Source organism: Delphinapterus leucas, chromosome 8, assembly GCF_059928025.1.
Source record: "Delphinapterus leucas isolate spDelLeu-1000000601 "Yukka" chromosome 8, BTC_Dleu_Yukka2, whole genome shotgun sequence".
NCBI classification, from domain to species: Eukaryota; Metazoa; Chordata; class Mammalia; order Artiodactyla; family Monodontidae; genus Delphinapterus; species Delphinapterus leucas.
In genome coordinates, this window is record NC_143136.1 from 114,879,498 (window position 1) to 114,895,483 (window position 15,986).

A 15,986-nucleotide genomic window follows, 5' to 3' on the forward strand; every position below is an offset into this window, starting at 1 on the left:
AGGTAAAACACTAATGCCATTTTGGGGGGGAAAAAAAAGAGCAATAAACTTCTCTTCACATGTGAGTCTTACACTAGGCCTTAAAATTTAAGAAACCTGTGTCATTCTGAAGCAGAGGGGAATAAAATTTATTCTGAGAGGTGTTTTACAGTGATAAGCATTAATATAAGAAGGTAGTTGACCATGTTTTCCACATTACTTTTGAATTTCATATTTCAGATTTGAATTCTCTAAAAATAAAATATAATTTAAATCTTGAACCTTGTAAGTAAGACCTGGCGAAATATTAGCTGAAATAGTAACTGAAGTTAAATGAAAGTCTTAACTACAAAGTTTATCCTCCTCTTCTCTTCCATGAGGAAATCATTAGCAAATTTTTTTTATTACAGATAAGGCTTTTTGCAAATAACACTCTATAGATTCAAAATAGATTTAAAATCATGATTAGAGCCTAGTCATGGTTTCTCAGAAATTCATTTGAGGTTTACCTGTTACCATACCTGTACAATATTATTCACTTACGTTATAAAAGTTTAGAATACACATCTTAGGTGATAAAACATCAACAACATCAAAAACATTTGCCTTTTATGAGTATGAAGAGACAGAAAGGGCCCGTTGAAATTTATATATATATATGGCATAGTGTGAACCAGAGGCAGAAGGCCTGGATCCTATTTCTGCTGTTGTTAAAAGCTCGATATGTGATTCTTGGACAAGTCACTTCACCTTTCTTATCTGTTTCTTTATGAAACAGGAAGAACCATCTGATCTAAGATTTCTTCCAGTTCCTATAATTAACATCTGTGCGAATCCTCAATACAGTACTTGAGGAGCATGGGACATGGGGCAAAAGTACTCACAGGAGAGCACTTATTCTGCTCTTCATGCGTGCTGCTAGGAGGAGCCAGATTCTGTAGAGAGCCACACACTAAATGGCCTGGCTTCGTGCCTTGGCTAAAGAACACCATCGATGACTAGGAAGGCACTTAAAGAGACTCAGCCAGAGGAAACAATCTATTTTCTGAACATAGTCCAAAAATTAGATAGGGTCGTGTGAGCCTACACAACATGACCCCTGGTGTCTCAGCCTTTTATCTTGGCCTGCGGAAGGCCTGAGTTCATGTAGGTGACCTATGGTTTCTGAGCCTTATGAGAAATACTTCTGAAAATGAATGGTTCTCATCCCCAGTCTCACATCTGACCCTTGAAAATACATATATTTTTATGCAGCAGCTGCAATACATGCAGCACTCCTAGGACACCTTCATGAGACAGAGTTTAGCATAGTGGTTAAAAGTGTGAGTCGAGCTCAAATCCCGACTCTGCTGCTTAACTGCTGCGTGATCTTAGGAAAGAAGCTTAATCTCTCTGTGCTTCAGGTTCCTTTTCTGTAAAACGGGGAAACTAATAAAACCTAACTCAGGTTTGTCGTGAGGCTTAATCAAGATAATACATGCAAAGCAGTTAGCACAGAGCCTAACATAAAGTATCAATACACGTTAGTAAGCTGGATGAATGGATAGATCAATCGATCGATTGATCAACTGATCTTTCAGTCCTGGGCCCTGGGACTCCCTGAAAAGGCTTATGCGAAGGCCAAAAGCAATTTTCTAGCAGTGAATGGCATCTGCAGATCTTTTCTGAGCAAATAATATAGCAAAGACTCAAAGCTGGGCTCAGCTTTTACTAATAGGATCCTACAGAAATCAGGAGGAAGTAAGATTATCCTTAAAGTAGGAAAGAGTTACGCTGGTTTAAGACAAGATCCTTTAAAGAGATAGACACACACAAAAAACATTTAATATGGTCATACAGAATTAGAGAAAGGAGGTTACTTTTCATTTATACCTTCTCAAGTGTTGCCAGCATTAAAAGCCACAGAGTTTTATAACTGGATGGCTCCCTAGAGACCATCTAGTTCAACTCCCTTACTTGATAGGTAAGTTGTTGAGGCCCAGAGAGATTAAGCAACTTTCTTGAGGTCATTCAGCAGTAAATAACAGTGCCAAGACAAATAAGCTTTCTGACTCCTCCCATTTGCCCACCCAGTACTCCCCCTGGTAACTTTCACCAGGTCATCATCCTGTCCTTGTTGTACCAAAAGGGCATTAAAACACACACAGGTTTCTCACTTTTGCCCAGTTTCCCAAAAAGTACAGAAGCAACCTCAACCCCCAAGACCTTCTTCCCATTGGGAATTGGGGAGGATACCAGTCAATCTGTGGCCTTCTCCCAGGCCTTCTTTGGAGTTTCCACTCTTTCCTTTCTGTTCCTCATGTTCAGTCAACAGGGCTACTTCTAAAAGTCCCTCACCTCAAAAATCAGGCACGTCCCAGGGCACAAGTTACCACCTGCTAATCTGCAAATTCTCATCTTCCCACAAATGCTACACCTTGAGGCAGGAAATACAGAACTATTACTAAATTTTCTCTGAGCTCCCTGAGTGCATTCAGTGAGAACTGATCCCTCCCTCCCTAGGATAACTCAACCAGGTTCATTTATAAAGTGTGTGTATGTGAAGGGCCAGAGAACCCTTAGGTGTGCCTAACACAGAAAACAGGAGAAAGAGGGGACCAAGGAATGGGAGATGGGTTGAGGGAAGGAGGGAGACAAGTAGAAGGAGCGCACCTGTCAAACTGCAAAGTATGGATCCTAGAGACAGCTGTGCTGCTGGGACTGACTCACTGCTGAAGGGACAGAACTGCCCAGGGGATTGCAGCGTTTTCATTAGGCGCTCTGGTAACTGACTAACAACAGACTGGCGCCTCAAACTACACACGTAGGAGGAAGTAGGTAGAGGCTATCCCGAAGTAGCGGGAATAACGAACTCTTTTCTTCCCACTCCCTTTCCTACTCTTGTGAGTTGGCACGCCACTCTGTGCCTGGCTGGCATGCCCTGAGCTTGCCAGGGTGCAGTGCATCACCCCTGACCGGGAACTCCCCTCCCTGCTCTCCCGAGGGCTAGAGAGAAACATAGGGCATCTCTCAGCTCTACCAAGAGCTCCCGTCCCTTGCCCCTTGCAGGGGAACTGATTTGAGAGAAGAGCTTTTGCTGAGTGTCTGAAGCTGACAAATGCGGGGCACTTCTTGTCCCTAAGCACTTGCGCCTGCGTGGGGTGTCCCTCAGCCTGGGTCTCTGCTTTGAAGGTGGGAGGCCTAAATGTCACAGCCACAGTGTTCCTTCCCCACACGCGCACCTACCCATGAACCCGGAAGGAAGGCTTTGCTTTGATCTTTTTTCCCTCCCTACCTGAATTCCGGGACCAGGTTAGGCTGCAACCCGTAGAAAGCAGCGGAGAGAGTGACCAACCACCCGGGCTTGTAACTGCCGTTCTCGCACTCCAGATAAGGCGGAGACCACTTGACGTGGCTCTTGTCCCCGCTAAGACCGTCCCTGCGCCGCCAGCTGTGGCCCAGGCCCCGGGGCCCCTGATTGGAGCCGCGGCGGTGCAAGTGAGTCCTCCACTTGCGCCGGAGGCCGCGGAACCACTCGGTCTCCAGCGTGGCGTTGGCCAGGTGGTGTGCTGAGGAGGACAGGTCCTGGAGCAGGATGCGACTCTCCTCGCGCGTGGCCTGGAGGAAGACCTGCGGGGCTGGGGCGGACAGCGACTCGGTGCTGAAGGTGATGGCCGCCCGGGAGATGCTGGGCTCACCCTCCAGGAGGCTCCGCACCAGTGCCCGGTACCACTCCAGGTCGTCCTGCGAGTTCTGCTCCCGCGACTTATTGCTCTGCAGCATCATGTTGAGGAAGTTGGTGGCGTGTGTCAGCGTGTCCAGCGCCCCGTGCAAGGAGGAATGGGAGCTGGCTAGGGCAGGCGACTTCCCCGGCAGGCCCGCCAACTCGTAGCGGCTGGAGCAGTTGGCTCGCTTCAGCTGGTGGGAGTCCCCGGTGTAGAGGTAAGAGGCCACGTCCATGGGCACCTCCTCGGCGATTTTCTGCGCCAAGATGGTGCCGTCGGTGGAGCGGCTCCAGGGAGCCGAGGGGTCCGAGGCAGAGGCTCGAGCCGGCTGCTGGGCGTGCTGCTTCGCCCTCAGGGCCTTCTCTCGAGAGGAATCCGTCCGACTTGGAGGGTCGCGGCTGGCGCCGGCAGCTCCCAATCCCAGGTGAACGAGCAGGAGGCAGCAGAGTAAGGGGTTAGCCATGGCTCCCATCTGCCTCGCAGCAAGGAGAGGAGGTAACGGAGGGAGTCACTTTTTAAATTTTGGTCGTCAATCTATCAGCACTAAGACTTTTTCTAGGAGTCTTCCCCCTTTTCAGCTGGCACCCAGTCCAAAAGGACTTTAAAGTAGGGATGTTCTGAAATACGCGCGGCTGACTGAGCTACCGTCGCAGGAGATCAGATCACCTGTGGCAACGCCGGCTGCTCCTGCTCCACCATGGGTCTGCTCGGGATTGCGCACCTCGCAGCCTGGAGCCCGGCACCTTACATCCCCTCTCGCCGCCGGCAGCTATAGTTGGCCTGCTTACGTCTTTCTGCTTAGCAGCTTCCACCGCCGCTCTCATTGAGGTGTGTTCAGGAGCTGCTGCTGCTGCTGCTGCTGCTGCTGCTGCCGCCGCCGCGGCCGCCAAGGACACTGCTCCATCGTCTCGCCCGTGGCAGGTCGTTCCCGCCTCCCGGCTCAGGCTCCTCCTCGTCCGCTTCGCCCCGAGGCGCGGAGCGCGCGCGCCCAGACCCGCACCGCGAGCGTAGCAGCTAGGGTTTCTTTTAAGGCGTTTGTCTTTCCGGAACCACGAGGGCTAGGCAGCTGGTTAATTGGAGTCTTTAAGTTTGGCCACAAACCACACTCCTGCCTCTCCCTGCTCTCGGGAGGAAAGCCGGTTTAAAGAGGCGGCTTGGCCGCAACCAAACCCTGGTAGGGCGGCTTCAAGTCGTCTTGTGCCCTGTTTGGCCGGCTCCTCTGTCAATCAGCCGACTGCCGTTTGTTGGGCTGGTGCGGGAGCTGTCCAGTGCTGAACCCGAGGCGCAGGAGGAGGCGGTGGCGCGGAATGCAGCTTCGCTGAGTCCTTTCACCCGCTCGCGTTCCCTGATGACTCGGGAACCTGAGGGGGTGAGAGGTGGGGTGGGCGGAGTGAAGGGAGAAGCAGACTTGTGGTGGCTCAGAGCGAAGGAAACTTGGATGTACCGAGGAGGAGGGTGTTGGCATCTTGCATGCTTAGTTAAATCAGCCTTTCCTTTTGCCTGGTAAAGAGGGAGAAAGTAGTTTTCATTTGTGGCTTAAATCGGAGGGAAGGGACGTAGGATGGAGACGTGTCCTCCCGAGCATCTGCTCATTTTGGGCAAATTATCAAATCTTCTTCCTTGTTGTCGGTTAAAGAAATGATTAAACCCTACTTGCCGAGGTCTTCGCTATAAGGGAGTAATGGAGACATCTACCGGCTGAACTTTAAGGGGAAAATGCCATATTAAAGGAGCCTCTCTGCTTGAAAGGGATGAAGGGGAACCTGTGGAAGTGTAAGCAAGTGAATATGTGGAAGGGAGAGAATATGTGCCGGGGCAGGACTCGGACTGTGAGAGAATGAGAATGAGTCTGTTGGGCGGGAAGGGAAGCCATTCTGACTGGGAGTTCCTAGAATTAATGGATGTAAGAACTAAGACATCTGGTTAACTATAGGTTGGGATGTCCCAGCAGAAGAAAGAAGAACTGAATAAGTATGCCAAGACCCCCCAGAATGATTGGAAAATCCCTTAACACAGTCTAATGGTTTTATTTGAAGCTTTAATAGGGTCTTCTGACATTTTCATTCTGAAAATACTAATTAGTACTTTGGATAGGTATGGTTTTATGCACCTCCACCTTCCATATGCACCTCCACTTTCAAATTCCCCAAGAAAGACACAGGATAGAAAGTCTCAAATTCACTTCGATTCCCAACTTAAAAAAAAAAAAAAAAGTTACCTGTGGCATTCTAAGGTAGCACTGCTTAGATTTGCTTTATCCTTTCATTTTATTCTTCCTGTTGAGAAAATACCTAAGCACAAAAATTTAAGCTCCAAAGAGCAAAAGTTTGTCTGCATTGGTCACTGTAGCATCTTGAGCACCTAGAACACACAGATGCCTGGCACATAGTTGGTTCCCACTAAATATTTGCTAAACTAATGAATGAACCAGAAGATAATGATGATGAAGCTAATTATTTAGGAATCCATCTCCTTACCTAAGAAGAGAAGTCTGCCTGATGTGTCAGTGGTGAGGGCTTTTGGAATAAGACATAGCAACCAGTTTTCCAAACTGCAGTGTATGGTCTCCAAGGGAGTTTTTATAGCTTTGCAAAGAATGGTTATTAGATTTGTGTTTATTTACAAGTAGAGTTCATGTTCATATCTGACTTGTTTAAATTTTGCTTTGCAGTGTATACGCTTTTGCCAAATAAAGGTCATCCCAGTTTAATCCTCTACTATAGCACACGTGGCAATAATAGGAGTTTCTGTTTGTTTAATTTATCAGAGTATACAATATGATTTTCTATTTAGTTGTCTAAAGACTGGTGTAATTTCATCATTAATTGATTTTTTTAAAGAAAACCTGTATAACTAATTAACAATCCTTTAAAATTTTCTAGTATTGCATTTTAAAAGGAAGATATAATTTTATTAGTCAGTCCTTCTATAAGTAATTCAATGACTTAGCAGAATTGAAAGATCTGGGTTCTGGTCCTATCATTATTTTAAGCAAGATATATGGACATTAACAATATATTTGAAGTTTCTGTGTCTCGGGATGCAAACTGTATGTGGGCCTCGTGATCTGACACTGAGGGAGTACTGAAATGACACCTGAGCCACTCTCCTGGAGTGCCAGTTCTTCCCCTAGTGCACAGCTAACAAGAATGGAGCAGGCTATGAGAGGCTCTTGCAATTTGGGCATTCCCTTCAGGGGATCACCTTCAGTCCACACTGCCAAACAACAGAGGTGAACTAGTTAGGTCTAGAACAACACTGCCCAATAGAAATATAATGTGAGTCACAAATGTGATCCACATATATAATCTCAAATGTTCCAGTAGCACATTTTAAGAGTAAAAAGAAAAATGTGAAATTAAATGTAATAATATATTTTATTTAGCCCAATAGACCCAAAATGTTATTCAATAAGTAAACAGTATGACAGGTATTAATGAGATATTCTACATTTTTATACTAAATCCTCAGAATCCAATGTGTATTTTACACTCACAGCATATGGAACTTCATACTAGCTACATTTCAAGTGCTCAATAACCACCTGTGACCAGAGGCTACCATAGAATACAAGCTCTGGAAGATAGTACATCGTGGTCTAGAATGATCTAGAAAACCTAGGTTTACTCACGATAAGGTACCATGGTCCAAATGGTCTAGGAGGCCTGTCCATTTAATAGATCTGGAGTCAAGGAAACTAACTGAGTAGATAGACAACCCTACGTCTATGTCAGTGTCTGTCACTGAAGGAGATCATCCAAAAGATGTTATCATAGGGGACCAAGATATAACACATACTCATACCCCTCTAAGCAGACTACAAAATTCCACAGCAACTCACAGACATATTCATTCAACAAATGTTGGCTTAGCCTCTGCTGTGTATCAGGCATCATGCTTAGTACTCGGGCAGACACCTGCATGATGGACACATGGACCTCACAGTCAAGTGTATAGAGAGAGAAACAATAAAAAAGCAAACAAATAAATTTTAAAATTACATATTGTGATCAGTGCCATGAAGAAATAAACGCTGTAAAGTTACAAAGAGTGCATGGTATGGGGGCAGGGAGATTCTTATAGAGAGAGAGAAAGAAAAGGAAGACTTCTATGAGGAGGTAACAGTTGAGCTAAGATGTAAAAATGAGGAGTAGTTAACTAGGTAGTAAGTAGTAGTGAACTAGCTAAGGGTAAGATGAAAAGAAACTTAGCAGGAAAGAGAAATGGGAAAAGATGACTGCATTAAGATGAAGTTCATATATAATATAAAAAATACAAACAATTGAGACAAAAAGAAAATCATTTTATAGGATAATCAAGTGATCCTGGCATGAATAGCACCTCTGTCCCACCAATTACACGAGCGTGATTTGTAGAGGAGATAAATATCCTTGTGTAGCCTCAAGTTAAGAGCTAAGTTATCTAAATGCATATTAATACTGTGTGGGAGCTTGACTGTAATAGGTCAGTGTATACAAGACCTGTAGGCCCTGTGTGACAAGGCCCAAAGCGTTTTCATCACAGCCTGAAAAGTCAGTCTAACTGCTTTAGAACAGTCAAATTTGCACTGATGAAAAAGCATTATGCAGTGGAGCTTTGAGTTATTAGTTGTCAGTATATTATTGATTTATCATTACTGTAAAAAGGAAGATGTGATATTAGCATATCTTTAAGTAAAAGAAATTAAAGGAGGTTAAAAAAAACTGCTGAGACCAGATTTTATGTGAGCAGTATAGGTAAAGTTGTTTCTAAAATTTAAGTGCTCCTTTAAATCATTTAAATCAGCAAGGATTAGGACAGTGGGATATGGCGAAAGGACACTGGATTGGCAGTTGGGAGACCAAGCTCTGATTTCCACACTGCTGATGTCTAGTCATGTGACTTTTGACAGTTTCCTCAACCTCTCTGAGCCCTTTTGCTTCATCTTTAACATAAGAGTGATGTATTAGGGACTTCCCTGGTGGTGCAGTGGTTAAGAATCCACCTGCCAGGGCTTCCCTGGTGGCACAGTGGTTGAGAGTCCACCTGCCGATGCAGGGGACACAGGTTCGTGCCCCGGTCTGGGAAGATCCCACATGCTGCCGAGCGGCTAGGCCCGTGAGCCATGGCCACTGAGCCTGCGCGTCCGGAGCCTGTGCTCCGCAACGGAAGAGGCCACAACAGTGAGAGGCCCGCATACCGCAAAAAAAAAAAAAAAAGAATCCACCTGCCAGCGTAGGGCCCATGGGTTCGAGCCCTGGTCCAGGAAGATCCCACCTGCTGCGGAGCAACTAAGCCCGTGCGCTACAACTACTGAGCCTGCGCTCTAGAGCCCACGAGGCACAACTACTGAAGCCTGTGCGCCTACAGCCCATGCTCCGCAACAAGAGAAGCCACCGCAATGAGAAGCCCACACACCGCAACGAAGAGTAGCCCCCACTGTCCGCAACTAGAGAAAGCCCAGGCACAGCAACGAAGACCCAGCGCAGCCAAAAAAATTTAATTAATTTTTAAGAATACTTAACTTAAAAAAAAAATAGTGATGTATTAGATACAGCCACAACTGAAACAGTTTTAGCTGAGTGATGGATAATGGTCCAGGTATATTTTTCGGAACTCATCATTTTTGATAGTTCTAGATTTATAATGTAAATGTTATTTTTAGGTTAAATAATGCTAGGTCTCAGTAAACAAAGTGGCACAACCCGAATCAAATTCTTGATAAAGCAAATAAAGCCACAAAGAAGCAGCATAATCTGTCAATATAACACAAAATCAGAATCCAGTTCTTATTCGTGGTCTTACTGAGATTCTGGATTTCCCTGAGCTTATGCTACCCCCCGTGCCTCACGTTCCCATTTGCAAAATGAAGATCATAGTCTTTGTTATCCAAGGGTGGTGGTTTTGAAATTTCTGGGTGAAGAAGTGTCACTAGAGAATTCTGATCACTGCTGTAGGTCTGGGGGGAAGTTAAGAATCTGCATTTTAATAAGCACCACAGGTGGTTTTGATGCAAATAAGCCATGGAGCACATGCTGAGAAATGCTGCTTTGAGCCATGGAAAATAACTCTAAGATAATAGGGGAGAAGCTCTCCTGGTAATCAAAAAGCTGTGCTGTAAATTGTGAAATGTACCCTGTGGGGGGAAAAAATGAAAATAACACCTATAAAGAGATTATCATCATCACCTAATCATTTATATAGCACTTACAGTGGCCAGGCATTGCTCTAAGGATTTTACACACTTTAGCTCATTTAGTCTCCATTACCACACTGTGAGTTTGGTACAGCTACCATTTTACAGATGGGAAACAAACAAACAAATGAATTGCCCTAAGTACTACAGCTATCTGGCTCCAGATGTCATACCCTTAATCACTACACCAGTGGTTCTCAAATGTTGATACACACTAGATATACCTGGAGAACTTTTGTCAAAGCACAAATTAGTGGCCTTAGCCCCAAAACTGCTGACTTGGTAGGTCTAGAATAAGGCCTGAGAATTTGCATTCCTAACAAATTCCCCTGTGATGTTAAAACTGCTGGTCCAGGGAACACACTTTGAGAACCACTGCTCTGAGATGTGCTTTTCATCATTATAATCCCTGACATTTTGGTAACACTTTTCCATCCATTTAATGTGGAAAGAGGAGAAAGTCAAATTAAGGGATGAAAATATGCCTGAAATCTAGCAAGAAAAAAAAACTATTTCTAACTGAGAAAGCTTACTCAAGATGTTTGTGTTTTTTACTTAGCAGTTTATTCTCATCTGCCTCCAGTTTACCCTTAAAACTCTTACTCCCTGTCAGCATCGCTTCTAACAACACTCCTGCTCTTTCCAGAGTCGTCTCCTCTGTTTTTCACTGTGAAGTCATGACTTGGGCTGTTCCTGCATTCCCAGTGAAGTGCAAACACAGTATCATCTATAGAGTCACTAGGGCTTTGACCCAAATTGCTAGTTTCCCTAATCCCCTTACCCCCATGCACACAAAATGGTTCTGTAAACTAAAGACACTTGAAGAACTTCCTGATCACAAGGGAAGAAAACGCCAGGAAATGGCACTTATGTTAGGAGAATCCTGAATGTGCTGAGGCGAAGTATGTCTCCAAACAATGTCCCATGACACTGACCTGACATTCAGCAGTGCAGGAAAGGACCAATACGACCTTCACAAAAAAATTACACCAAATTAATTATTCAAAGCTCAACTCCATTCAATGCAAGGGTCGTCTCTTTTTCTTATTAAGAAATAAGAACAACCAAAAAATTTGAAACAAAGTTTACCGAAATATGGACTTTGTGGATAGCAAAAGATGGGAAATGGATTATTTTGTCTCTGCTCGATTTTGCCTGCTTCCCTTGCTGGAGGGAAGCCCCTCACACCATATGTACCCATATGTTGTTATAATTCATGATATAGCTTTCATCAGCATAGTACCTTGGGCATAATGGGGGTTTACTTCATGATCAGTTTAGGACTCGTCTCTCCATCCGAACACAGGAGCTTCTGCAAGTTGAGATCTTCAAGTGCCCAGGATCATGCACACATAGGATACACTAACTAATGACAGTTCCTCATTGATGAAGAGCAGAAACTTGTAAATCCAAACAAACTTATAAAGAACAAGTTTAGAGTAGTAAGCTGCTTATAAACTTTTTGCTGTTATTTTAAAAAGCTTGAAGGAAATTAATCCAGTAATGTTGATATCGTTGAAATTGCAGACATCATCTTAACATCAGGATTGTATGGAAAAGGAAAACAAAGAAACATAACATGGAAATATATGCCAACAAAATGTGAAAGAAGACAATCACTGCACATGTTTCAGGAATAGCCGCAGGCTAAGAAAATGACAAACCTAAGTATGAATCCAGGTACAAAACAGTTCTGCAAATCTATCGTTTTATTTTAACAGTAATATTATGTATGCCTACTTAAAAAAAAAAAAAAAGTTTCCTCCAGACCTCTGCTGCTATCCCTAAAGAAAAAAAAAAAAAAGGAGGCAAAGAAATTTACTTTAAGATTTCCTATCTAATCTGTGGTCAGTTGGTCTCTCCTCCTCTTCCTCCTCTTTCTCCTCCTCTTACAGACAGTAAGTGCTCAATGACAGATTAGCTGTAAGTCTGGGTTGTCCCCAGGGAAAGGGAAGAGAGAACGTCCATACCTGTGAGACAGTTATTGACGTTTACTTAGAAGTGTCTTCTTTTGATTGCTTTCGGTACTAGCATTTAAGTAGGTCTGAGGCAGAAGCCTGAGTCCTGTGGCATATATAAATCATTTCCACTTGTCCTTTTGATTTACCCTTGGGAATCAATAGTTTCAGGGAAAATTTTGCCTGGTCTTTACCAACAACTCCCTATTCAAACACAGGAGAATTTTAGAGAAGTTTTGGCACAGGAAGCTTTCAGTTCCTTTTGTTCACTGTGTCAGTGAATGTTCTTGGGTGATGGGGCTGGCTTCCAGTCTATATGGCGATCATTTATCACAGTGTGTGCGGAGGGATGGGTTCTTCATGAGCATAGAAAAAGCAGACTAGGGAACAAAGGCTAAAAAGAGAAACAGTTTTCAAGAATCTGCAGTATCATGAAGACCGAATGTGATGAAAAGTAGCTATCTCAATTGTTCGTTTTTATATCTCAAATCAGATATTTTAGAGTAAAAAATTAAAATGTAACTAAAAGTGAAGAAAGATGTAAGAGGGACTTCCCTGGTCGCACCATGGTTAAGAATCCACCTGCCAATGCAGGGGACACAGGTTTGACCCCTGGTCCGGGAAGATCCCACATGCCGCAGAGCAACTAAGCCCGTGCGCCACAACTACTGAGCCTGCACTCTAGAGCCTGTGAGCCACAACTACTGAGCCCACGAGCCATAACTACCGAAGCTCGCGCACCTAGAGCCCATGCTCCGCAACAAGAGAAGCCACCACAATGAGAAGCCTGCACACCGCAACAAAGAGTAGCCCCCGCTCACCGCAACTAGAGAAAGCCTGCGTGCAGCAACGAAGACCCAACACAGCCAAATAAATAAATCAATTTATAAAAAAAAGTAAAAGAAAGAAAGAAGAAAGCAATAAGAAGGCTTTTCTGAATGTCAGGGTTGTTTTTAATTGAAATGGATTAGCCAAGAGCAGAAGAGAATATCTTTCCTTGAAGAATAATTTGTGATCTCCAGTAGAAACTATATCCATGTATCAGAAATGAGCTATATTTAATTCTGCCTGGATAGACAAATGAACCAAATGGTCATTGGAATCTATTCTTCTCCTACAGTCCTATAATAGACTGAGGAATATATCCTGTTATGTCCCTACAAACAAGAAAACTAGTGCAGGCATATTTAACCCAAGTACTTCTTTTAGGCATCAAAATCCAATCTCTTTGTGCTACCACTCCTCTCACACTGCATTACTCAACCTGGCATTCAAGGCCATTTACTAACTTTTTTTGCCCATCCCACTAGTCCTCCACTACATTTTGGAGATACTCCATTCTAACAAAGCTATGCTGTTTACACTCTTCCTTTATAAGTAATTTGCACACTCCCATCCTATGTCTGCCTTTGTAGAAGTTAATTCTGTGTATTGAGAAAACTTCCACAAATACGCTTCCTCTCCTTTAAGACCTTTAAGAACTGCCAACACTTTGAATAGACATTTCTCCAAAGAAGATATACGATTGGCTAATAAGCGCATGAAAAGATACTCAACATCATTAGCCTTTAGGGAAATGAACATCAAAACCACAAGATACCATTACGTACCCACTAGAAGGGCTATAATAAACAAGACAGATGATAACAAATGTTGGTGAGGATGTGGAAAAACAGGAGCCTTCATATACTTCTGGTGGGAGTGTAAAGTGGCACAGTCACTTTGGAAAACAGATTAGCAGTTTCTCAAAAGAGCTGAACATAAACTATCGTGTGACCCAACATCTCTACTCCTGGGCATTTGCCCAAGAGAAATGAAAGCAGCATGTCCACACAAAGACACACACATGAATGTTCACGGCAGCTTTACTCACAGTAGCCGGAGTCCAGAAACCACGGACAAGGCCCATCAACTGGGGAATGGATAGACACAGTGTGGTACAGCCGTATGGCAGAATCCTAGTCAGCCATAGCAATGAACAAATTGCCCGCACATGCTGTGTCACGGATAAAGCTCAGAAACGTTATGCTAAGTGAGAGAAGCTGGACCCAGAGACCACACGTTGTATTGAGATGCGATGTCCAGAAAAGGTAAATGTATGGAGACAAAAGGTGGACTAGTGGTTGCTTGGGGCTGGAAATGGGAATGAGAATCAACTGTAGGAAAAAAAAAAAAAAAGAATCACCTATAAATGGGCACAAGGGAATCTTACTGAGGGGGATGAAAATGTTCTAAAACTGATGATGGTAGCTGTACCACTCAGTAAAGTTATTTTCAGTAAAGTTATTTAAAATCATTTGAGTTTTACACTAGAAACTGGCGATATGTAAAATGTACCTAATAAAGTTTGTTAAAAAAAAAAAAAGAACTACCAACTCTAGGTATTCTCCAAGATTGACTTGATTTTCTAGAATCAGCCTGATTCTAGCTAGAATCATCTTAGTTCTTAGAAACGATTCTGTATGATAATGGTTTACCTATGCTGATTTAATGCTATCTGTGAACATCTAGGTGAACAACCGAAGAAGTTTTGGGTAGCATTCTCATCTACATTATTTATTATTTTATTTTATTTAACAAATACCTATTGGGGGGTCCACTATGTGCCAGACACCATTCTATATAAAAGTGATGCTGCAGGAAACAAGTCAAGTTTCTGCCATTGTGGCACTTACATTCAGATGTAATATGTCCTGTGAGGAAAAATAAAGTGGGATAAGAAGATATATCAAGATTGGAGGTCAGGGAAAGCACCTCTGGTTAAGTGGCATTGAGTAGGAGAGTGAACGGTGTGAAAGACCGATACATGGGAAGACTCAGGAGAACAACTTTCCCAGCAGAAGATAATGATCATAAAACCCCTGAGAGAGTATCAAGCCTGGTCTGTCCCAGGAACAGCAAAAATTTCTGTGTGGATAGAGGTCAAGGAAAGGTGGATGGAGAGAGAAGGCAACAATCAAATCACATAGAGCTTTTAGCACTGTGGCAGTGAGTTTTGGTTTTATTACAAGGGCAATTGAAAGTCATGGGAGGGTTTTGACAGGAGTAACAAAATCATGGGGGCTGCTATAGAGACTGACTGAGGAGGGCAAGAATAGAAGCAGAGAGACCAGTTAGGAAGCTGTTGCATTAGTCAAAGTGAGAGACAAGGGTGGTTTAGACTAGAAGTGGATGGGGAAAGCAGGATGATAATGGTTGAGATGGTTGAAAATTGTTGAATTCAGGATTGTAATATTCCAAAGGTCGTGAATGTGGCTGCCCATTCATACCCTCTGAATTTCAGATGCAATTAAGGTTTTCCTAGAGTAAGAATAATATTAATATATAAAATAATGTGTGCCAACTTCATTTGGGAGTAGAATCCTAATTTTAGAATAAAACTTAATTCTATTCCTTAGAAAAATCACTGTTCCTATGTATCAGTTTAAAGTACTTATATCCCAACTGAAAAATGAGCACAAGACATGAACAGAAATTTCAAAACAGAAGAAACACATATGGCCAGTAAACACATAAAGCAAATGTTCAACCTCATTAGTGAGCGTGGAAATGCAAATCAAAACACGAGACATATGAGTTGTATCTATATGATTGGCAAAAATTAAAAAGTCCAATAATGCCAAGTTGTTGGCACTGGTTGTGGGAAGGATGGAGGAGATGTGGATTCACAAAATCTCTTATGCCCTGCTGGTAGAAATGTAAATTAGTATGATCGTTTTAGAAAATAATTTTGGATTATCTAGTAATGCCAAACATTCACCTACTCTATGGCCTAGCACTTCCACTCTTGATATATACACCTAAGAAACTCTGTCCCATGTATACCCTATAATATATACAAGAATGTTAATAACATCACTGTTTAAACAGCACAAACCTGGAAATCCTGAATGCCTGTCCACAGGAGAACAGATGAATGAACTGTGTTATCCTCACACAGATGAAAATAAAAACAAGGAAATTATGAACACAGGATTCAGGGAGATGGCTGACCTCCTTGGGTTGGGGGGAGGTATGAGCATGGGATAGGGTACCCCTCACCCTTTACAATTCATTGGACTGACAAGTCTGGCAAAGAAATGGTGTAACTGTTCCAGTAGGTGCCAAGATATTACTCCTCCTCGGTAACACAGTCAGCTTTTCTGACTGACTTAGCCCAATGGCCAACAG

General features: G+C 43.3%; 1 pseudogene; it reads right to left on the reverse strand.

The window, feature by feature from the left end:
• Positions 1-614: 614 nt before the first annotated feature.
• Positions 615-6,649, reverse strand: LOC149748628 (metabotropic glycine receptor pseudogene; annotated as a pseudogene).
• Between the last annotated feature and the right edge of the window lie 9,337 nt (positions 6,650-15,986).